The 10,644-nt window shown below is 42.5% G+C and overlaps 1 pseudogene; it reads left to right on the top strand.

Annotated features, from left to right (window-relative positions):
• Positions 1-601: 601 nt before the first annotated feature.
• On the top strand, positions 602-1,493 carry LOC110304084 (mitochondrial fission regulator 1 pseudogene; annotated as a pseudogene).
• The last annotated feature ends 9,151 nt before the right edge of the window (positions 1,494-10,644 follow it).

Genomic DNA, 10,644 nt, shown 5'->3' with positions numbered 1-10,644 from the left:
GAAGAAAGAAGAAGAAGAAGAAGAAGAAGAAGAGGAGGAGGAGGAGGAGGATGGGGGAGGGGGAGGAGGAAGAGGGGGAGGGGGAGGGGGAGGAAGAAGAGGGGGAGGGGGGAGGAGGAGGAGAGATAATAATAAGCCTTAGAGTTGAGGAGATCATATTGCTTCAAAATTACTTCAAATTCCTGGTTAGGGTTATTATTGCTATGATGAAACACCAGGACCAAAAGAAAACTGGGGCAAAAAGGTTTATTTGTTGTGTATTTCCACTTTGTAGTCCATCACTGAAGGAAATCAGGGCAGAAATTCAAGAAGGGCTAGGGCCTATAGGCAATTCTTACTGAGACATTGTCTCAAATGATACTCCCTCATCTCCCATGACTCTATTTTGTGTTAACCTGACATAAAACTAGACATGACAACTCAACTTTTGTCAACTTAACACAGAAGTACATCACTATTAATCCAGAACCTTTCCTTTCTTATTCATCCAAGGTCTCACATTAATAGAAATATCAAAGCAACAGAGTATGTTCTATGGACCATATGCTTCTCTGGATGCCTGAAGTACTTCAACTGCATGTTGGGAGACTTGACCATCTAAATGCTGGGCTGGATTAAGTGCCCATGAGGATGGTGTTTCAGCAAATTGGGGTCAGTATGTACTTTGGTCTGTAAACCTGTATGGATCATCTTGAAGTATCATCAGGAAAATTGGTACCCACTTATCTCTGATTCAGTATCCAAGAGTCCTAGGAGAGGATGTGATGGCATCTTTTGCTGATGTTGGATCTACAGAAGGAGAGTGTTCAACAAGACTCAGGGCAGAGGTAAGGCCCAAGCCTCCCCCCTTGAGGAAGACCCTCCTGGCTTTGAGAATCCCCAGAGGAGGCATATTTCCTTCTCGAACTTGTTTCAAGATGAGCCTCCTCCAAAGTGAGACCAGTGAGGAAGCCTTGAAGAAGATCTGGACACTCCAGAATGAGCTTGCTGCCATTAGAGCTCAGAATGCCAAGATTGTGACCCTGCAGGAGCAACAGAATCCCAGTTCAGATCACTTAGATACATCCACATCCGTTACCATAGCACCATCACCTTCTTCCCCTCCTCCTCCATTGGTGCTCCACCAAAGTGTGTCTGCTCTTGATCTGATTAAAGAATAGGGAGAACAAAAGAGATGCTGGAAAGACTTTGGCTAAGGGTCACCCAAAGAAGCTGGACATACCAAATATGCTAGAGATCTTTAAAGACATGAACATTGTGAAGTTATGGTAAGTCAAGAGGTCCAAGGATGTAGAGCCTAGGCCCAACGATACAAGTGACCCTGCTGCCCTGCCCTTATAACAGAGGCTCTAAAAAAGAAGTTTGCTTATTGTTATCAACCCAACAGTCAAGGTGAGGGTGAAGGAGGAATTCCAAAGCTAGAGTCAAAGGCCACCTCAGTTCTGGAACTCTCCTTAACATACATGAATCATGACAAGCTTTTAAATAGGTAGCCAAGGTTCATCCTCCAGCCTTGAAAATATCTGTATGGCTCCAGGACACAAACATCTATTTGTGGACCTTTCTGTGAATTTTTCAATTCTTAACATTAATATCTGTGCAAATGTTTTATATGCATGCATTTGGATATAAAACAATATGAATGGCATTGGTAAGGATACTGTTTCTTCATGGTCATTGATAGAGTACTGGTCAGTGGTGGAACATCTGGAATATCCTGTTACTAGTGCACAGTATTGAAAATGAGAATGCCTCAAACAGAATTTACATGTCACTTTTTTTTCTATAGCTGAGTTTACATAAGCAGCAGTCAATGTTTATTGCCGAGCCTCCATATTGCTTTCTCTTATAAGGAAGTAAGTATCAGGGACACTGCTTAAACCTCATTCCCACCCAATTCTGGGAATCAAAAGTACTACCGAATCAAATATTGAATTAAATCACTTCTTAAATAAAAGCCAGGATGTTAAAAAAATACAATATAAAATATCCAAATTTTAAAGTTTTTCCTTCTGTGAATGTGATTCTCTTCCCCTGGCTCAGTAGAAGTTTACTACTCCAAACTTCCCCCTAGCCTGGCAAGCAAGAGGTATTTGGATAAAAGGGGAAAGGCTCTGGCAATTAGTCCTTTACTTAATCTTCCTCCCCTCCCCTCCTCCCTGCACTGTTAGGCTAGATGTGTTAATCACCTAAGCCAGGAGCTTTTAACTCTCAGAAGAGAAAGAAAGCTTTTCGGCCTTTTTAGAAGTCAGCATTCAGTATAGTTGGAGAGCTAGAACGTCCAGAGACCATCACGTTTTAAAGTCACAGATTCCGACTCTGTGTCTCAACCCACTCCAGGCCAGGAAGCTCCTGACAATTAGGGAGATAGAAGCAGGGGGGATTAGTTTTGGAAGGGAGAGAGTACTGGAAGAGACAAGTGGAATTGGGAGGCATCTCAGGGACAAGCTAGAAATTTAGTGGAGTGGAAACTCTCAGAAGTCTAAGAGAATGCCCCTATCTAAGACTCCTAGCATAGGGGGATATGGAGGCTGAGATGGCCATCTCCTATAACCAGGTAAGACTTCCATGGAAGGAATTGGGACTCTAATCCAGCCACATAACCTTCAACCTACAATTTGCCCTGCCTACACTAAATAAGAAAATGCTCTACAGACTTCCTTATAGCCCAGTCTTAGGAAGGCTTAGTCTCAACTGGGGTTTCCTCCTCTCAGGTGTCAAGTTACATGTTAGAGTTACCAGGAGACCTGTGCATTCCAGTCTGTTCTGATATTTGGGGTTAGAGATGAATCCACATGCTCAACAGACATCTTTTACACATCTATTGTATGCTTAGCACAGGGATGACCAAGGCTAAGATACTAATGAAGTCAGTGGCTCGAAGAAATTTATAATCTCATGAAAAGCAATGTTCGAATCTACCTTAGGCAGAGGTATCTTCAGATGGCAAAGGGAAGAGGGTGTCTCCCTCCTCTGCTGGGATTAAAAGGAGCTTTCAGGGCAAGTGACAACCAATGATGACAGACTGCTGGATAGGAGACCATGACCCTGGAAAATAGCATGCTGAGGTAGGCCAAGCCTGTGTACCTCAAACAGGAATCTGGAAGTGACAGGAAATGATACTGAAGAAAATCAGCAGCAGCAGCGGGTGACAAAGGCCCTGGTCAAGATGAGCAGTTAGAATCTGGTATTGCATGTTAGAGGGAAACGTATCCCTGAAAGGAGCAGGAAGCTGCCAGCCCAAGGAATAGGTGCTCATAGCACAATGCTTTCTGGGATATTCATGGGATCATATTCAGAACTGCAGGGTTCCTGCACTTTCTGAAAACGTAAGCCATCTGGTGGGACTCAAGGAAAGGCTCCCTGTAAGGACAAACTTGAGTTTCTTGAGGTTTCAAAGCAATGAGATAGACAGCACTGGTAGGAGACCAGACTTATCGTCAGTGAGTGAAATGGAGCCTGCACTAGTCTTACTAGTGAAAGCCAAGGTGGGAATCAAAATTGACAACTATAATAAAAACCCCTTCACACCTAGGTCAGGCTTTCTATTTCTCTATATTTTGGAGCCTTGGAACATTTCGTGTTCCAAAGATACTCAGCATTTGATTTGCTAGAGCAAAAAAGCCAAAATTAACTCTGACACAATCCTTTAACAAGTAGTTCCAGGCCTCGGTGGTTTTATGGAAACATATTGAAAACCAAATTTCATCACTTAAAGAACTTCTGAGACTTTGGAGTTTGAGATTTAAGGCTAAAAGTACAGAGAGGGAGAGTTCTTAAATTATAGATAAAATAGTCTAGTCTTCTTTAAAATCCATTTCCCGACATTAAGGACATTTTAGCCTCTCTGCCATCATGATAGAAAGTCAATTATATTTGAGGGGGCTGGAGCTGCCTTCCCTCAGCTGAGGTTTGTAATGAGGTTGTGTGTGTTATCAAGAGCCGCCCACTGTACTCTTATTACCTAATTTATATTTCCGTGAAGATTGAGGTCAGTAAGTACATTGATCTTACCATTTTTTTCATCTCCAATGTGGCATGATCTCCAATTTGTGTTTATCTCATCAGTGTGTTTGATAACATACAATTGTTCCCAGTAAATTTTAATTACCTGAAAAAAAAAAACCCACAGATTGTTTTTAGGTCTGTGAATAGTGCTATTATTTTTTAAGCTTTTTTTTTTTTTCAGGGAAAACATATTTGAAAAACTAGTCTTCTCTGTTTTAAATGAACTCAAATGAGACTCTTGAAATTGGTTCTTCAGTGCGGTGGCCATTTCTCAACCCCATCTGTGAAGGTTCTGTCTCTCGTTATCCCATGTGCAGTGAAGATAATCTATGGAGTATCCTGGCATTTGGATTCTAATCAAGGGAAGTAAGGGTGTGGCACAACCTCTAGGGAGCTTGGTCTCTCTTCATAAGACTTTGAAAGGTCTCCATTATGAAGTTAAACTCCAGAAATAGGTTAGTCTCATTGGACAGGCTGCATCTTGTGTAGCCATCTCTCCATCTCTCAGCCTCAGCAACTTTTACTACACCCTGTGATCGTCCGTAAAATGTTTACCAAGCCTGGAGCCCCATGAGAATCACCAGAAAACTATTTAGAAAAAGAAATCCTTGCCTGAAATTATTAGGCACAAAGCTCTAAAACCCTGCAGTTTTCATGAGTTGCCCATGGTAACAGATGGAGCAAATCTGTTGACTGGTGTTATGTTCAAATTCAATCCAAAGTTCTTGATAACTGACTCCATTTCTGAACATCTCAAATGCTCTGCAAATTGCATGCACCATTATCTGGGCATTTCAAGTCAGAAAACATCTACCATAGCATGTCATCCAACTTGACTATATTCTGCTTCCCTTCCATTGATGCTTTTTGGGCAAACCACCAACACCCTGCTTCTGAGTGTTCTTCCATCTGTAGATTTAGATAGGCTGGGATAACCTTAACACCATGAGGAAAGCCAGACACGTGCTCCATAGGAGTAGCTTAGTTAGAAGAATGTCTGCCCTGGGTTCCACACATAAACCCAGTCTCCAGGTGCTCACTCATAATTGAAGCACTTTGGAGGTAGAGGCAGGGAGATCCAAAGTTAGAGATCACCCTTAGCTATATTGGTATCAGGAAACCAGCCTGGGCTACTTGAGTCCTGGCTTCAGCAATAATCAAAGACGATAGGAGGTAAGGAGATGAAGGTTAACCTTACCTACACAGCAAGCTTTTAGAAACCAACCTACATGAGATTGTGTCTCAAAAACAAAAGAAACAAGAAAGAGGAAAAACCCTCCTTTTCTCATACTCCATATTGATAAGCTTGATGTTTCTAAAAATCCACCTTAAATAGGTAATACCTACCCAACCTATGCACCCAAGTGCTCCTATCTTAAGTGTACCTTTCAATGACTTTTGGCAATCTTATAAACTATGCAACCATTTCTATGAAAATACAGAACATTCCTAAAGTCCTCTGATACTGCAGCCACTGCTAGAGCTTTCCCTTACCTATTAAATTTCATTTTATGTGCATGAGCACCTGTATTTAACTCTGTACCACCTGAATACATGGTGCCCACAGAGGCCAGAAAAGAGCATCAGATTCCCTGAAAACTTTAATTACAGATGAGTGTTAGCCACTGTGTAGGTTCTGGGGATTGAACCTGGATCAACCACAAGAGCAGCCAATGGTCTTAACCACTGAGCTATTACTTCAAGCCCCGGTTCCCCATTGCTTTAACAGCAGTCATTACTCTGTCATGATAGCTCACTGGAGCCTAAATCTCCATAACCCAAGAGCTAAAACTTTTGTGTATAGTGAGTGACTGTGCAGCTCTTTTTATGAGTATCTGGTAGGAATCTTGCCCTCATTTTTAATCCATGTCATTAGCTTTTTTAAAAGATTTACTTATTTTATGTAAGTGAGTATACTGTCACTGTCTTCAGACACACCAGAAGAGAGCATTGAATTCCCACTAAAGATAGTTGCAGTTGCTGGGAATTGAACTCAGGACCTTTGGAAGAGCAGTCAGTGCACTTAATCACTGAGCCATCTCTCCAGCCCCATATCATTAACTTTTAAGTGAACATCTGTGTCCTGGATACAACTCCTTTTCTAAGTATACACATTCAAAGAGTTTTTCCCAAGCTGTGGCTTGCATCTTTCACATCTTAAAACAGAAGTTGATAGTTGCTATTATTCCCTGCTTTCTCTTTTGGTTTGTGACTCTGTACTACTTTTGAAAATGCTTACCAAATCCACTCACTTATATGTGGCCATTAGCCATTAAAGAAACGATAACCAACCTACAATCTATAGATACAGAGAGGTTATGTATAGAGGAAGGTAGATGGGATACACCGATCTCCTTTGGAGAGGAAAATAGAATGGATTTTACAAATGGGCAGCTGGAGACTGAAAGGAGAAGATGAGGCAGGAGAGGCAAGGGCTGTAGGATTGTGGGAGCAGAAACAGAGAGAGGCAACTAGAGGTAAAGGCCATTTGGGGGATGATATGGAAACCTAGGGCAGTGGAAGTTTCCTAAAGTATATGACAGCAATCCTAAGGAGGTGGCCTCTCCTTCTGCTCCTCCAGAGACAATGCCCCCAATCTCATCCCCAGCTCTATAGAAGAAAATCTGCTGTAATCTCCCTTTCCTCTTGGACCATACCCCTAATGGATCACAAAGATCTTCTCCAACCTCCTGCCCACCAACTGCTCATCCACAGTACCCCAGCCTCCACCATGGGCTTACCCAAAAGGCAAAGGCAGGTTCTTGCTCTCTTCTATAGGACTTTAATTTTGACTTGACATTTCTGTTCATGGTTAATTTGAGCATATTACTTGTACAGAAAATGAGGTAGAGATTGATAGATATTGGTTTCCTCCCACATGGATAAAGAAATATGCTCCCTATTGAACCACTTTGTCAACTTCAATGAAAATCAGTTGACAACGGTTTGTGGCTGTATTCCCACCTCTTGCTTTCACCTCATTCACCTATGTCTACCCTTTGTCAGCACGGTATTTTGATTACAGCAACTTTAAAATAAGCCTTGGAGCCAGGTGATCTAAGACATCAAAATCTGTCCTACATTCTTGAAAAGAGTTTGGGAACAGTTTCAACCCTACGCGCCAATGCATTTCCTGACACATTCAGCCCACTTGTATCTACTTTTATGCAATGCTTGCACACAACTGAAGCAATGATAGGAAGACAGAGAAACCCCTAAGGTCTTTTCTGGCTAACTCTATACATATGTACAGGTATACATATTAACATGTGTACATGGGGATGCATGTGTACTTCGGCCCTACATGTTAGATGAATGTCACACTGCAGATGAAACAGGGCACTACAGATAGACAAGCATGTCACACAGAAGTCAGAAATCCACAGCCTTAGGTATAGTCACACTATGGTCCAAATCACAGCCCCACATGTAGAGCACTCCTCCACTGTGATCCATATCCAAATATAGAGCCCTGTTGCACTGCAATCTATATAGCCTGACATATAAACCACTCTCACACTGTGGTCTACATCCATCCCTACATATGGACTAACATCACACATCGTTTCACATGATAATCTATAAGCTACTCTCATAGTATGGGCCATGCCACAGCTATAGATAGAGACCACTGCCACATGTCAGTCTCACATCTATACTCTCTCTCTGAAGACTACAAGACAGTCCTGTAAAGACCTGTCATAAGGTAGTCTATTCCACAGCCCTATATAAAAGCCACTGCTACATCTTGATCTAAACCATAGCCCTACGTATAGACCATAGTCACATGGAAATCCATGCCTGGCCACAGATATACACCACTGTCATATGTTATCCATACCACAGCCCTACAGATAGAGTCCTATCATAATGTGGTCCACACCACATCCCTGCTTACAGATGATTGTGACATTGGCGTCCATATCAGAGTTCTACATATAGACCCCTGTCACTGGTGGTCTATACCACAGGCCTTCATATACACATCTTTTATACTAAGGTCCACACTGAAACCTTATACAATTATTAACACTAAGATCCACACCACAGCCCTTCATATAGGAAGTCTACATCACAGTCCTACATTAAAAAAAAAAAACAAAAACAAAAAAACACTGTCATGCTACAGACCATACTATAGCTTTACATATGACCAGTGTCACACTGTAGCCTGTATCACGGTCCTAAGTGATCTGACTGTCGCAATGCTGTCCACACCACATCCCTACATACAGACCACTGGCACACAGTGCTCCCACACAGACACACTTATTCACAGCAGATTTCGTCCTGATAATTGCATATCCTCTGCCTGTGATCTCCTCTTAAATCTCAATCTCCTGGATTCGAAGCTGAGTTCCTTTATACACAGCCTGTGTTCTGTCACTACTAATTCTCCTAATCTGGAGGGTGACATCTGAGATCTAACCTTTGCAAAGCTTAGATGCGGGACAACCACCTTCATGACACATACAAATGCCACTGCACATTTGGATGGCATTTTCACTGCGTTGGGGCCAACCTAATTTCTGGTCTTCTCTGGCTGAAAGTCACCTTCTGGCTTGTGGATTCATAGCTTGTATTTTCTATTGTGAGTCATCTCTCTCACCCAGCCGTTGTGAGTGTTTTTTTTTTTAAACAAATCGCCATGGGAAAGTTTTTCTTCATCCCAATTCATTTGGTTTTTTAATGAGATGGAGGTCAAAAGAGCAAATGAATGGTGAAATTTAGATGCCTTGTTCTGGAGGTTATATACACTCATCTGTTCCCAGGGAATGAGGTAAGCAAGGGAGCTGCACATTAAGAGGAGGAAGGGGGGAATGTTTGCCGTGGAACTGACACAAATAAAGTGATGACCAAAGACATCGGAACACAGGGACACAGCAGTAATAGTCGCAGGTGAGGTTTCATGTGCTCCTTGTTCTCCACAGTCAGCTCTTTGTGGTCACACTGTTCTGTTTGCCAGCCCCAGCCACTCCAGGAAAATTGGTAACGTTCCATCCTGGCGACCTGGCTGGCCTTGCAATGATCTCTGGGACTGTACTGGTTGGTTTTGTGTATTAACTTGACCCAAGCTGGAGTTACCACAGAGAAAGGAGCCTTCCTGAGGAAATGCCTCCATGAGATCCAGCTGTAAGGCATTTTCTCAATTAGTGACCAAGACTGGGAGGACCCATTGTGGGTGGTGCCATCCCTGGGCTGGTGGACCTGGGTTCTATAAGAAAGCAAGCTGAGCAAGCCAGGGGAAGCAAGCCAGTAAGTAACATCTCTCCATGGCCTCTACATCAGCTTCTGCCTCCAGGTTCCTGCCCTGCGTGTGTCCCTGTCCTGACTTCCTTTGGTGATGAACAGCAATGTGGAAGTGTAAGCTGAATAACACTTTCCTCCTCAACTTGCTTCTGTATCATGATGTTTTGTGCAGGAATACAAACCCTGACCAAGATGTGACCTTGAAAATGCAGTGGAGACTTCCCTCTTTCTCATACTGTCATGGGTATGAAGTAGATGAAGTAACAATATGATGCTACAAGTTTGCTAAATGCTCCCAAGGTTCAGATGTATGCTAAGCCAGCATTGTCCAAATTTTCAGTGAGGTTTCATGGTAGCTGGAAAGGTCTATCAGCAAAGCATCATGACCACACTTGACCTTTGTGAGTTCACAGAGAAACATGGAGCAAGTCATTCCCATTTCTGTAGCCTACACTGGTCATCAGGAACAATTTGTCTCAGAACCATCTTTATTACAACTTTTCTATTTTCTTCTTTAAAACATATCTTACCTCAAGTATATTTGTTTTTGTTTTTAAAGCATAGGACATGAACCATCTGTAAATAGTATGTAGGTGTGTCATGCCAGTCCATCTGTCTTCCCATTGGCACTTAGAGACCTTTTCCATAGGATCTTCATAGGGGCCTGCACACCTTTGAGTGCCCAAGATGGAGTCTAAGTGTGAGCCTGAGCTGGAGCAGTGGCCATACATTGTTTTGAGTCTTGGGTTTTGGTTGGCTAGGCCTGCAACCTATGGCTATGTAGCCTTGAATCCACTTCTCGAGCTCAGGGTGAGCAAAGCAAGGAAAGCAAGACAGTTACCATGGGAGATCTTTGGAATCTTGGGATTAACTGCCTTAGGCCTCACAAGGGCCCCCCACAGTCTCTGCATGAGCCCTCATTACCTTTACTTTGTTTGCCTGCATCTTCTTCCGATCTTTTCTACTGAGTTTCTTGGCAAAGTGCCTGTTCTCCAAGAACCTGGGGTTGACTTCTTTGTGGATTTGTATCTTTGAGACTGGGTTTTTTTTTTTCTTGATGCCATTTCTGTGCCATTTTCAAAATGGGTTGGGTATGGTGTGATTCTTGGATTCAACAAGGCCTTCTTAGCAGCCAGGAGCTTCCTGGAGTACCTGGGAGCAGAAGAACCAGCTTTCCTGACAAAACCCCAAAATTTTAGAATCAAATGAGACCTTGGATCAACTAATGTTTTTAATTATTTTTGTAGATGTACAGGTTGGCTTTTGGAAAGACATTTCTGAATATACTCTAAACAATAACCAATGCTGGCTTTCTGTCACTCTCCACAAACTGTGCTGGATCAAAAGTGTCCCATTTGTAGCCTTGCCAGACACTCTTTGGGTTTT

Source organism: Mus caroli, unplaced genomic scaffold (assembly GCF_978045245.1).
Source record: "Mus caroli unplaced genomic scaffold, Mus_caroli_1 scaffold_9, whole genome shotgun sequence".
Lineage (NCBI taxonomy): Eukaryota > Metazoa > Chordata > Mammalia > Rodentia > Muridae > Mus > Mus caroli.
Note: the sequence above shows the minus strand (reverse complement) of the source record. Positions and strands in the feature narration are given on the sequence as shown.